The 13,832-nt window shown below is 43.1% G+C and overlaps 1 protein-coding gene across 2 annotated transcripts in view; it reads left to right on the top strand.

Annotated features, from left to right (window-relative positions):
- LOC311586011 (uncharacterized protein) overlaps positions 1 to 13,832 on the top strand; it is a 40,814-nt gene that overhangs the window by 18,752 nt on the left and 8,230 nt on the right. Inside the window, exons 2-3 of one of the 2 annotated variants that reach the window (XM_084761805.1) lie at positions 8,533 to 8,659; positions 8,863 to 8,923. The gene's annotated coding sequence lies outside the window, so the exon portion shown is untranslated. Of the gene's footprint in view, positions 1 to 8,447; positions 8,660 to 8,862; positions 8,924 to 13,832 lie in introns of those variants that run through there. The other variant, XM_084761804.1, reaches the window with a different exon arrangement.

Raw genomic sequence — 13,832 nt, forward strand, 5'->3', positions numbered from 1 at the left:
ACAGGAATAAATTATTCTCCCACTGCCACACGTGCAACATGGCCCAGGTGTACACACACCAACATAATTCACACATTTTGAAGTATACGAAATTAACAAAGCAAAGAAAACCCAATTATTAACATACAAAATGATTAGCCAGGTTAAATTATTATTGTAGAATTTCAACAATTATTACTGTTCATAAAAATAATGATGGCCCCTTTGTAAATCTTATGCTTTTCATCTAAGATTCAAAGATCAGTCATTTAAAAATGTATCTCAGCTGGGCTATGAGGTGCATCCCTGGAATCATAGATGCTGCATAGATAACCAAGAAACACTCCTCTATTTAGAACATGAAGGAAAACTCACATTCTTGCCACAGCAGGGAGGTGCCCAAAGCTTTTCAGCATCACATCTTTGTTGAGATTTTTCTGAGAAGGATCCAGCAAAGCCCATTCCTCCCAAGTGAAGTTCACATGAACATCTCCATAGGTCACTAAACCCAAAATATCCCATACGCATGTGTATTAGAATGGGTAAGAATATATACACTTCATAGAGACTATGTTCCCATTATTCTGTGTGCTTTGCACATTTATTCCATAACACAGAAGTTCTTTTTTCTTTTTTTCTGGGTTTTTCGAGACAGGGTTTCCCTGTGTAGCCTTGGCTGTCCTGGAGTCACTTTGTAGACCAGGCTGGCCTTGAACTCACATCGATCCGCCTGCCTCTGCCTCTCGAGTGCTGGGATTAAATGCGTGTGCCACCACGCCTGGCCCCAGAAGTTCTACATCATCAACAAGCCATCTTGGGAGGAAACAGAAGAGGAAGACACACTTCCTATTTCTGGGGTCATGGAATAAAATTCCAACTGAAGTGCTTACCAGCAGATATTCAGAGAAAATGCAGAGAGATGAATTGTATTGAGTATTCATCAGAGAAACCACATCAATAGTTACAAACTTGAGAAGAGGATGTACAAGCTGGGTTGGTGGCTCACATCTTTACTCCTAACAATCAGAGGCAGGTGAATCTGAGTTTCGGGACAGCTTAGTCTATGTAGTAACTTCCAGGATATCCAGGATACACAGCAAAATACTATGAAAAAGAAACCACCAAACAAAAAACAAAACAAAACAAAAGACAAAACTCAGGTCTCACTGGAATTTCTTTCAAAGAATTGCACATTTGCACTACTTCTGTATTTGTCTTCCAGAAAACTGGAGTACTCTAGTTTAAAATGTATAGCTAATAAAATCTTTTTATAAAGGAATCCATTTTTGAGATGTTACTAAGGTGCTGACTGATAAATAAATGCTAGTCCAAACAAACAAGAAGAAAGAAAGAAAAAAAAAATAGGATAAAACAAAACCGTTAACTGCTCTTCTGGATGTTGTAGAAGACCCTGCTTCATTTCCCAGCCGTCACTTAGTGCTTCACCACCATTGGTACCTACAGTTCCAGGGCATACAACACCATCTTCTGACATCTGTCACATCACACACACATGGTGTCCACTCATACAATCAAGCAAAAGACCCATGCAAAATTGTTAATTTTTTTTTTTTACAAAATTAAAAGGATACATAATGATGGTGCGAAGGTTAAACACCTGTAGTCCAATATAGCAGGAGAATCAGACAAGCTGAATGTCATGAACACAGGCCATCCTGGTAGAAGAAATGATGCCCTCTGCCAAAGGTGGAAAGCTGAGATGTAGTGATGGTCAGGACAAAAGCAAATACTTGATATGTACAAGCACCTAACTTCAATGTCCACTGCGGGCTTTGAACTTTTTCAAACCTAGTTTATTTGGGGTTCTTTAATGCTTATACCTCCCTTCCAACCCACCTACTCTAGATGGGAGAGAACAGAGGTTAATGGGAACAGGAGAAGTAGACCTTTTTAGACTCAGTGCCTTGGATCAATTCAACTCTCCTTATGATTCCAGCAGACCCATTAAACAGCAAACCAGCAATTCAGCAGAGGTGACTGCAACCGCTACAGCCGGAACCCAGAGCAGCAGCTGGAACCTGGAGCAGCAGCAGCCTGAACCTCAAAGCTTTCTCTGGAGCGGTTCTATCTAGGAGCCAAACAATAAGAAGCAAAGCCCAGCCGCATGTGGTGGTGCACGCCTTTAATCCCAGCACTCGGGAGGCAGAAGCAGGCAGATCGCTGTGAGTTCGAGGCCAGCCTGGTCTACAAAGTGAGTCCAGGATGGCCAAGGCTACACAGAGGAAACCCTGTCTCAAAAAAAAAAAAAAAAAAAAAAAAAAAAAAAAAAGGAAGCAAAGCCCAAACCGAAAAAAGCCAATTCACACCCCACACTTGGAATCAAAGCAGAAACATGTTTACATCCACTACAGCCCATCAGCTAAAAACATTAAAAATTAGAAGTCTGGCCAGCAAGCTGAGTCAGAAAAGCAAGCAAGCAAGCAAACAAACAAAAAAACCTTTTTCTACTGTAAAGGGGGGCAGCAAGAGAAGGAAACCTGCCAACCCTAACAAAGTGGACACATAAAACAGGAAATGGAGAGGCTCTAGGTACACAAAGTCCTCACTGGTAAAGCACTACCTCCAGAAAGACTCCAGCTGCAAATGGTTCCATAAGCAACCCCAAAGAAAGGTAAAACCAGAAACAAGTGTTCAAATTTGAACAAATTGTTCAAAGCATCATTTACTTTACTATTACAGCCATTTTTCGTTTTTGCTTTGTTTTTTTTACCTTCCGACTGAGGAAGATATTAACTGTTTTCTCCAAGGCTTGTCTCATACCTACCTGGTGAAAATGGCTGCGGTTTACCTGAAGCCAGCAGGAAGCCACAAAAACAAAACAAAACACTACACAACAAAACAAAACTCTTTTGTTTCCTAAAATCTTTCTTTAATTGTTACTATTCTGGGCACCCTTCCAACGTGTGGGACAGGTTAATAACTCCACTGTAAGTTAGTAATGGGCTTTGCAAGCAAGCTAGGCAGGAGGTAGAGGGGGAAATTCCTAGTGAGTGTTGTGAGGGGAGCTCAGAGAAGCTCAGAAATCCTGAGGCTATGAACACAGGTCACTGCACGCAAAGGGGAGGGGCAAGCGGCTGAGGGGCCTGAGCGGGAGTGGCCTGTCCTCCCTCAGGCTATGCCGGGAAAGAGACTGGTAAACTCTAGGTGGACAGTCACGAGGGCTACTGAAATGCAAATCTGTACATAACTGGAAAAGGTCGGACCTGGAGCCTCTGCGCTCTAATCCTCAGGGAGGAGTTCATGTCGCTCAAAACTCACTGACCAATCAGGGCCTCTAGGCGGACTCGCCGGTCGGAGGAGGCGTGTTCTTCCGGGTGCGGTGAGGCAGGCTGAGCTCTATAACTAAGCACGCTTCAGTGTGATGTGGACTGAGCTCTTCTGCTGCGTTCTGTGATCTGAGCTCTGGGAAGCCCAGAAGCTGCGACATGGTGAGTGCAGCGTCACTGCCCACAGCGGGGAGGAGAAAGAGGCCGAGCGGCCGGAGCTGGTGTGGTGGTTCTTTCCCGGGGCAGAGTGGGAACCGGTGTCCTGATGGAAGGTCTCTTTTCAGTCCTCGTCGTTCCGTGGACCCTGCCACGGGCTCCGCGTAACTTCACGTCGGGCGCTGCATCTGCACAAAGCGTTTGCAGCAGGGGCTTGTGTGTAGAAACATCCTTTGCGGGATGCCAAAGTCCGAGAGCGAGACCAAGCTTCTCTAGCATCGTCCACAAGTTCTGCCCTTAACATTTAACATTTAGGTGAAAGATCCATTTGGGGTTAATTTTGTGGAGTCTGTAAAAGGCGTCTCCTGTGGTGGGTAGCACCTCTATATTAAGCTGTGACGTAGAAGAGTAGAGTTGATGCTGTAAAGGATTTACCTTCGCTTAGGACACAGTAAGTGACACCAAGTAGAATTTAGCTGAGGAGGACTGCTCTACAACACCCCACAGATGAGCAGTGTGCTAACCAGGCCTGTTAGAGATTAGCGTGCTAGGATACAGATGTTTGCTGTGTTCACCAGGAGTGTGCAGACATTTGCCTCCAAACCATCCCAAAGGAAACAGCTCTGATTTACAGCCAGCCACCGGGCCCATCCTCCTATCAGAGAACAGGCCTCTCACAAGCTGCTCCATGGGGCGTCACAGGGTCACAACCAACATTAAGGCCTGGTGTGACATAAAGGCGTTAAAGTAACTTCTATTCTCTTGCTGGAATTGTTCTCTCTGACACTTTCTGTCTCTCACTGCTAACCTAGGCCTAGTCCTGGAAGTTTCTAGCCTCCATACAATCTAATCTAGGCTAGGAATGTTTTCAGCCTCTGATACTTACTGCTGACTAAGCTCACCCTTTCTAGTTGGTTCGGAATTCTTTTTCTTTTTTTTTTAAATTATGTATACACTGTTTCACCTGAACACCAGAAGAGGGCACCAGATCTCAGTATAGATGGCTGTGAGCACCACGTGGTTGCTGGGAATTGAACTCAGAACCTTTGGAAGAGCAGACAGTTAACCTCTGAGCCATCTCTCCAGCCCTGGTTCTGAATTCTTGCTGGCTAGATCAACATGCCTGTTCTGCCTCAAACTCCTCTCCAAGCTGACTGATTCAATCTGGCTTTTCTCAGTTTCTGACTGAATTGTTCTGCCTGGCCTCATACTAACTGTGGCGATGTTTTGGAATCTTCTGGCTCCTTCTCTGGCTCATTCTGTGTTCACCTGTGTCTAGTTCAATGTGCCTCTGTAAAACTCTCCCAGTAAAACTGCCCCTTTCACAAACTCACCTCCATGCACTGCCTCTCAACTCACTGGCTCAACAGAACCTCCTGAACGGAAATGACTAAAACTCAAAGATCTTCATGGCCCTGTTTCCTAAGTGCTAGGAGTAAAGGCCTGCGCCACCATACCTGCACCTAACCTTCTCTTTACCTAAACCTTGCGCTATACCAGGCTGGCCTTGAACTCAGAGATCTGCTTCCCTCTGTCTCCTGAGACCAGATTAAAGATGTGTCTGTGTTACAGTCAGAGCACTCAGACCTAGAAGATCCCTGGATGTGATCTCTTGTCAGAGCAGCCAGGTCATGAATTAAAATTCCTCTACATAAAGGTGCTGTTTTCTTTTTGAGAAAAGCATAGTTTTGTTACATGGGCAATTCTACCCTGGTTGAACTTTTTGAAAAGGAAGAAATGATTATATTGAGGCTTGGCCTGATCAAGCAAGACTTTCTACGAGGCCCTCTTATATGGAGAATAACATAGCTCTTTCTCAAACCCAGTAACATAGCCTGGAGCCTAAGCCTTGAGGCCTTTTCCCTAAATCCCTGATGTATTGAGAATAGAGTAGGGAGCTGGGTTTGATGGTGCAGACCTTTAATCCCAGCACTTGGGAGGCAGAGGCAGGTGGATCATTGTGTGTTCGAGGCCAGCCTGGTGTACAGAGTGAGTCCAGGACAGCCAAGGCTACACAGAGAGACCCTTCTTGAATAAAACAAAACAAAAAGAGGAAAAAGTAAAAGGAGAATAAAATAGAGTTCCTTTAATAGCTGGACTGTGTTTGGGAGCTGGCAATGGTCTGGGCCAGGGCCTTTGGGGAGGCCTTGCCTTAGCTCTTGAGAACTCAGCTCTGCCCACCACATCAGACTCTTATGAGTCCCAAGTCCACTGGATGCTTGGTCAGTAATGGTCTTGAGATGTTCTATGTTTACCTTGTTTAACACTGTTTATTGTTAGGCTCCTTCTGAGTTTATCCCTTTGTATGATGGTTTCTGATGACCTCATAGACTCTTCCATTTCCTTCCATTCTCCACTGGAAGTTGTATGCAAGATGGTATTCTTTTTTTGTTTTGTTTTGTTTTTGGTTTTGTTTTTTGAGACAGGGTCTCTCTGTGTAGCCTTGGCTGTCCTAAACTCAATTTATAGACCAGGCTGGTCTCGAACTCACAGTGATCCACCGCCTCTGCCTCCCGAGTGCTGGGATTAAAGGTGTGTACCACCACGCCCGGCTCAAGATGCTATTCTCTTTTATTTGTTTTTTTTTTTTTCCGAGACAGGGTTTCTCTGTAGCCTTGGCTGTCCTGGACCTGTTTTGTAGACCAGGCTGGCTTTGAACTCACAGCGATCTACCTGCCTCTGCCTCCCGAGTGCTGGGATTATAGACGTGCGCCACCACGCCCGGCGAAGATGTTATTCTTAAGAAACTTACTTAGCATAAGACATGTCTGTGCAAGACCTCTCCACCCCTGTTTTTATTTTTTTCTTACTGTCTTGAATTGAGGGAAAGAAGAACTTCAGGGAGTCTTGAGATTTACAGATGTTTTATTAGTCACATTTGTCACATTTCATTCAGACATACCTCTCCTAGTCTGCTGCGTACAGCTATAGCCTGGCCGATGGCTTCATGGCTCTGGATTTATCCTGGTGCGCTGCGTGGTCTATGAGGGGCTTCCTTCTCTAGGTCTGGGCCCCCGTCCTAAGGATCATCAGACTTGGGGACGCGTGTCCAGCTTGATCAGCACAGGGGCATGTGTGGAGAGCTGCGATGTGCCTCGCCTTAACATGGCGCAGGCTTCCGCCTTCCGCCATCTCGACTGCGAGCGCTCTCTAAGATAAACAAGTCCTTATATGGCAAAAGGCTGTGCAAGGGTAACTGGTGATCTGATGACGAGCAGTCCTTTTCTGATGCAGACCTATGAGGAGGTGGCACCTGGCATGAGCCGATTGGCCCTTGAGTTATTCTTAAGCTTGGCCATTTCCTTCTTTGGGGCCATTCCCACTGAGCTTAATCCTGAGTAAAGATCTCGAGAAGTCTGGTTGTTGGTGTCTTATTTCCGCTGGACGGTGCGGCGCCGACAGGCATGGTCTTAGTTGATAAACATCACAGCTAGCCTGAAGCGGTCTTGGACTCAGCTTATATACCCTGTCTATGCTGGGAGGAGGAGGAGTGGGTGACATTAGGCCTTTTGGCCAAAGGCATCGTGTTATGTCACCCATTTTTACATTATGCTTATTACTGTGTTCAGGTGGATAACTTGGGTCATTTCTTAACATAGCAAACACATTGTTTTTACTGTACTTTTTCCCTTTTGTTTTACATGTTCTCCACACCTACTGTCTGCTCTTCCTGTCTTCTCCTCTTCTGGCCCATGGACTTGAGGACCCTGTCACTGAAGAGTGTCCTGCTGTTTGAGGGCACTGGTGTGCTGAAACATTAGTGCTGGGACTATCTTTGCTGTGTAAATGTCCCGTCTGTCTAAGTGGCTGGCTCTGCAGTCTTCCAGGCCACATGTACACTGTTCAAAACCTCACCTGGGCCCTGAACCTTAAAGTGACTTGCGGGTGACAGCATGTGTGGAATACAGCATCTGTTCCCCACTGTCTCTTCTTAGAGCGTTAGCCAGAGTTGAGTGCACGCTGTCATTAAAGGGATTTTTCATAATTAATCTTTTTTTTTTTTTTTTTGGTTTTTTGAGACAGAGTTTCTCTGTGTAGCCTTGGCTGTTCTGGAGTCGCTTTGTAGACCAGGCTGGCCTCGAACTCACAGAGATCCATCTGCCTCTGCCTCCCGAGTGCTGGGATTACAGACGTGCGCCAAAAAATATGTTTTCTTGCATTTGTATTTTTTTGTTTTGTTTGTTTGTTTTTTTAGACAGGGTTTCTCTTTGCAGCCTTAGATGTCCTTGATTCACTCTGTAGACCAGGCTGGCCTAAACTCAGAAACTGTCCTGCCTCTGCATCCCAAGTGCTGGGAATAAAGGTGTACACTACCACTACCTGGCTTGCATTTCATTTTAAAGTTTGCATTTCCTCACACTGGTGAGGATTTATATCCAATCAACAAACATGTGAAACAAAATGTTTTCTAAGTGATCTTAACAGTTATCCTTTTCTTTTTCGTTTTTTTTTTTTTTCTGAGAGAGCGTTTCTCTGGGTAGCCTTGGCTGTCCTCTGCCTCTCAAATGCTGGGATTAAAGGTGTGTGCTACCACACCTGGCAATAAAAACATTTTTAAATGCCATATTCTGTATTTCTGAGGTTTTTGAGGAACTTATCTAAATATTTTACCTTATCTTTCTATAGAATCATATCTATCTGTTGCACCTAAGATGTATATTCTTGTGATAAAAGTAGACTAGTAATCGATATAACCATGATTTGATCAACTATCAATTAACTTGTGTAGCTCTTCCCTCACTCATCCCCTTCCCTCCCTTGGTCCTCAGAGGGGGGAGCCCTGCTCCCCTAACATCTGAACTCAGCCTATCAAGTCTCATCTGTACTGCCTGTAACCTCTTCCTCGTTGATCGATTTGCTCTGGAGAGTCAGGGTCTTAATATGTACCTCTGACTGTCCTGGACCTGGTTCCATAGTCCACGATTGCATCAGACTGAACGACATACACCTGCCTCTGGCTCCTAAGTGCTGGGATTAAAGGCATGAGCCAATACACGCAGCTTGTCCATAACTTTTTGTAGATAGTAATTGTTATATTATTGATGAAGTGTATATGTACAGTATTGTTAGTTATCTGCTGTCTGTTGAACACATGTGTGGGACATTTTAGAGTGCCGTGAACGATGAAGATGTGCGTGTGAACTTCACTCGGGAAGAGTGGGCTTTGCTGGATCCTTCCCAGAAGAGTCTCTACATAGAGGTGATGCTGGAGACCTACCGGAACCTCACTGCTGTAGGTAAGACTGAATTTTCCTTTAGGTTTTAAAATAAGGGAGAAAACTGCTTCTTGGTTCTTGATGCTCTTCTGTAGTTTCAGTTGAGAACGAGGAAGAGTGAGGAGAGTAAATGAGGCCTGGTTCTGAGGTTCACTGAAGAAAGGAGCTGAAATTTTGCCTCATTTCCAATCACACATCATGTATTTTCTGGTATTATATTTTAGGCTACAATTGGGAAGACCATAATATTGAAGAACATTGTCAAAGTCCTAGGAGACGTGGAAGGTAATTTTCATGTGTGAGCTGATACAAATATGCCTCTGAGGAAATTTTAATGTGTCCTGGAAGTTTTCAAGAAAAGCAGCAGTGCAAAAAAAAAAAAAAAAAAAAAAAAAAAAAAAACCACTACTTTAAGTGTATTTACGATTACTAAATTCTCACAAAACCGTGTACCTTGATGTCAAGTATCTGATTTGTGTTTGAAAGGCGTTCCTCTAAGAAAGAAGACAAGGAAACAATGCCTTAACAGATACACTCTTTCAGTCATAGCTCCATTAGAGCTGTGCTGTAGAACTGCCAGTCTGTTTAGCCTCATACTACTCCAAAGCCTTCTAATAAGCAAACAGTCTATAGTAAAGCGTGTTACTCATATCTTGTAGTAATGTTGCTGAGTTTAGTGAGAGGGCCAGTTGGTGAGAGTCAAGAAAGTTGTTGTGGAGGAACCTTAATCGCTATCTCACATTTTTATAAGGAACAAAGAGCCCAAATGTCAATACAATGTGCAAACCTTTCATTTGTTATTCTTCTTTTAATAGGTATAGCATACGTCACAATTGATACACGCCATGTGAGTCTAGGGATATTGGAAGAAGCAACATACCTCTCTGTCCCCAGAATAATTAGAATATATGTAGCAGTCCCCACTTTGTGTAGACTTTCTTAGTGGGATACAAGTTTACAATTAATTGGTTTTCCAACTTCATTGGGACTACATCCACAAACTCACACTGCAGAAAATCCCTGAGTACTAGGAATGCGGAAATCCTTCTGTTTTTCCTGGTTTACTTTGCAAATGTAATATCACTCACACTATAGGAATATTTATGAATGCAATCAGTGTAGTAAAGCTCTGAGCTCCTTCATTTCCCTTTGAATAGCTGTAAAAACTCATATAGAAAAATGATGTTATAACTGGGAACTATGTAATAAATGCTCTTACCATCACAAGTATCCTCAAGGATGCAAAACAATCCATAACAAAGGTGAACACCATGGATGTAAACAAAGTGATAAAACCTTAAGATCTGAGCCGGACGTGGTGGCACACGCCTTTAATCCCAGCACTCGGGAGGTAGTGGCGGGCAGATCACTGTGAGTTCGAGGCCAGCCTGGTCTACAAAGTGAGTCCAGGACAGCCAAGGCTACACAGAGAAACCCTGTCTCGGAAAAAAAAAAAACAACTTAAGATCTGATTCCTCTTTACATCCAGACTAATTTGTAGAAGTAATTCATACAGATAAAAATGTTCCTCAGTGGAATGAATGTGGTAAACCTTTCACATGTGCCAGTTATCTTTCCAGGTATGAAAGAAGTCATAATGAAGAGAAACCTTATGAAGTTATTCAATATGGTGAAGCCTTTGCACATCACAGTAGTCTCCAAATATATAAAAGAACACATAATGGAATGAAACTCTATAAATGTCATCAATGTGATAAAGCCTTTTCACAACACAGTCGTCTCCAAAGACATAAAAGAACACATACTAGAGAGAAACCCTACAAATGTAATCACTGTGGTAAAGCCTTTGCATATCCCGGTAGTCTTCAAAGGCATGACAGAATTCATACTGGAGAGAAACCTTACAAATGTACTCAATGCGATAAAGCATTTTTACAACACCACAGTCTCCAAATACATGAAAGAACACACACTGGAGAGAAACCCTATGAATGTAACCAATGTGGTAAAGCCTTTGCATGTCACACTAGCCTCCAGATACATAAAAGAACACATACTGGAGAGAAACCATATGAATGTAAGCAATGTGATAAAGCTTTTTCACAATACAGTCATCTCCAAAGACATAAAAGAACACATACTGGAGAGAAACCCTATGAATGTAAGCAATGTGGGAAAGCCTTTGCACGTGACAGTCATCTTCAAAGGCATGAAAGAATTCACACTGGAGAGAAACCCTATGAAGGTATTCAACATGGTGAAGCCTTTGCCTGTCACAGTCATCTCCAGATACATAAAAGAGCACTTACTGAAGAGAAACCCCATGAATGTAAGCACTGTGGTAAGGCCTTTGCATATAATGGTCTTCTTCAAATACATGAAAGAACACATACTGGGGAGAAGCCCTATGGATGTAATCAGTGCGGTAAAGCCTTTTCACAACTCAGTAATCTACAAGTACATAAAAGAATACATACTGGAGAGAAACCCTCTAAATATATTTAATATGGTGAAGCCTTTGCACATTTCTATAGTCTTCATCATCATGAAAGTATTCATATTGGAGAGAAGCTTTATGAATGTCAGCAATGTGATAAATCCCTTGCCCATCGCCGTTCTCTCTGCAGAAAGGAACTCATACCAGAAAGAAATCTTATGAATGTACTCAATGTGGAAAATCCCTTTGTTATGGAGTTCACGTAGATCCAACCCAACTCAACCACTAGGTCAATGCACATGACAAGGATTATTGTAAGTTGCTACTCATCTATCAGGGCTGCACCACAGACTGGGGAACTGAACTGCAACCCTTACCCCACATCCCACTCCCTGACCTTCACCGGCAAGACAGAATAGTACAGAGCTTTAGCTTGAAAACCACAGACACAGCCGGGCGTGGTGGCGCACGCCTTTAATCCCAGCACTTGGGAGGCAGAGGCGGGCGGATCGCTGTGAGTTCGAGGCCAGCCTGGGCTACAAAGTGAGTCCAGAACAGCTAAGGCTAACACAGAGAGACCCTGTATCGAAAAAAAAAAAAAAGCACACACACCTGTGCCCCATCATCTAAGAAGTCTATTGTTTATTTATATATCAGCCAGTATTGTTATCATACTTTTCAAGTATGGATGTCTGTGAAAGGGTGGTGGGTGGTTGTTGTTCCTGATTTTGTTTTTCGTATTCGCAATTCCCTTGAGATGTTCTTGTTATCAAGTGTGGGGAGCCAAGACCACAGCCGGCAGGCATCTCGGACCTTGGCATAATACATTGAGTGGACCTGGGGCAGGCTGCCTTGTGACCTCTTCCCCTCCTCCAGCTGTTCTCAGTATTCCCAGGATTACAGAGGCCCTCAGAGGATGCGCAGAACACAGTCTATAGATAACATCTTGTGGTTCCAGATGCCTAACAATACCACCCAGCTCCAGAACCACAGGGGCCCTTGCCCTGCCAAACTTCCTGACTTCCTGATATCTTGCGAAAACCACCCACCCGGATCAGCCCACTCACCCTCCTGCTTCAATGGTATATACTTGCCTGTGAGAAAATAAAATTTTGTTACCTTGATCAAGACTCCTTGACTTGCTGTCTGTTCTTTGCGTCTCTTGTCCTCCATTCTGTCCCCAGGGTTCCGAGGGTCCCAGTTGATTGTCTGGTTGGCTTGGACAATCAAGCTTGGCTTGGATATCAGTAATTAGTCAGTAATTAGTCTTGATTCTCATGAGTCAGCCTCCTGAGTACAAATCCATGGATAGAAGTTGTACTCCCAATGTATACTGTTTTGTCAATATTGTATATATATTATTTGACCTTGTATGTTTCTTCTTGTTCTCATTGGTTACCACTTGGCACTTCATCTTGAAGTACCACCTTCTATGGGAATTATCTGAGGATGCTAGATACTGTAACAGCAATGAATTTTATTTTAAAAGAAAGTGTGTGTGTGTGTGTGTGTGTGTGTGTGTGTGTGTGTGTGTGTGTGTAAGTAAGTAAGTAAGTAAGTAAAGATATGGGGTTTTAAGTCATGACAGGTAGAGATCAGAAGACAATTTTGTCGCATTTGCTTTGGTTATTTTTATATGATGGTCAAGGTCAACAATTATTACTGTTCATAAAAATAATGATGGCCCCTTTGTAAATCTTATGCTTTTAATCTAAGATTCAAAGATACGTCATTTAAAAAATGTATCATGGCACAGGTGTACACACACCAACATAATTCACACAGTTTGAAGTATACGAAATTAACAAAGCAAAGAAAACCCAATTATTAACATACAAAATGATTAGCCAGGTTAAATTATTATTGTAGAATTTCAACAATTATTACTGTTCATAAAAATAATGATGGTTTCTTCGTAAATCTTATGCTTTTCATCTAAGATTCAAAGATCAGTCATTTAAAAAATGTATCTCAGCTGGGCTATGAGGTGCATTCCTGGAATCATAGATGCTGCATAGATAACCAAGAAATACTCCCCTATTTAGAACGTGAAGGAAAACTCACATTCTTACCACAGCAGGGAGGTGCCTACAGCTTTTCAGCATCACATCCTTGTTGAGATTTTTCTGAGAAGAATCCAGCAAAGCCCATTCCTCCCAAGTGAAGTTCACATGAACATCTCCATAGGTCACTAAATCCCAAAATATCCCATACGCATGTGTATTAGAATGGGTAAGAATATATACACTTCATAGAGACTATGTTCCCATTATTCTGTGTGCTTTGCACATTTATTCCATAACACAGAAGTTCTTTTTTCTTTTTTTCCGGATTTTTCGAGACAGGGTTTCTCTGTGTAGTCTTGGCTGTCCTTGCCCTCACTTTGTGGACCAGGCTGGCTTCGAACTCACAGCAATCTGCCTGCCTCTACCTCCCAAGTGCTGGGATTAAATGCGTGTGCCACCACGCCTAGCCCCAGAAGTTGTACATAATCAACAAGCCATCTTGGGAGGAAACAGAAGAGGAAGACACACTTCCTATATCTGGGGCCATGGAATAAAATTCCAACTGAAATGCTTACCAGTAGATATTCAGAGAAAATGCAGAGAGATGAATTGTATTGAGTATTCATCAGAGAAGCTACATCAATAGTTACTAACTTGAGAAGAGGATGTACAAGCTGGGTTGGTGGCTCGCATCTTTACTCCTAACAATCAGAGGCAGGTGAATCTGAGTTTCGGGACAGCTTCGTCTATGTAGTAAGTTCCAGGATATCCAGGATACACAGCAAAATAC

The sequence above is a fragment of the Acomys minous genome (genome assembly GCF_964271855.1).
Source record: "Acomys minous genome assembly, chromosome: 16".
Lineage (NCBI taxonomy): Eukaryota > Metazoa > Chordata > Mammalia > Rodentia > Muridae > Acomys > Acomys minous.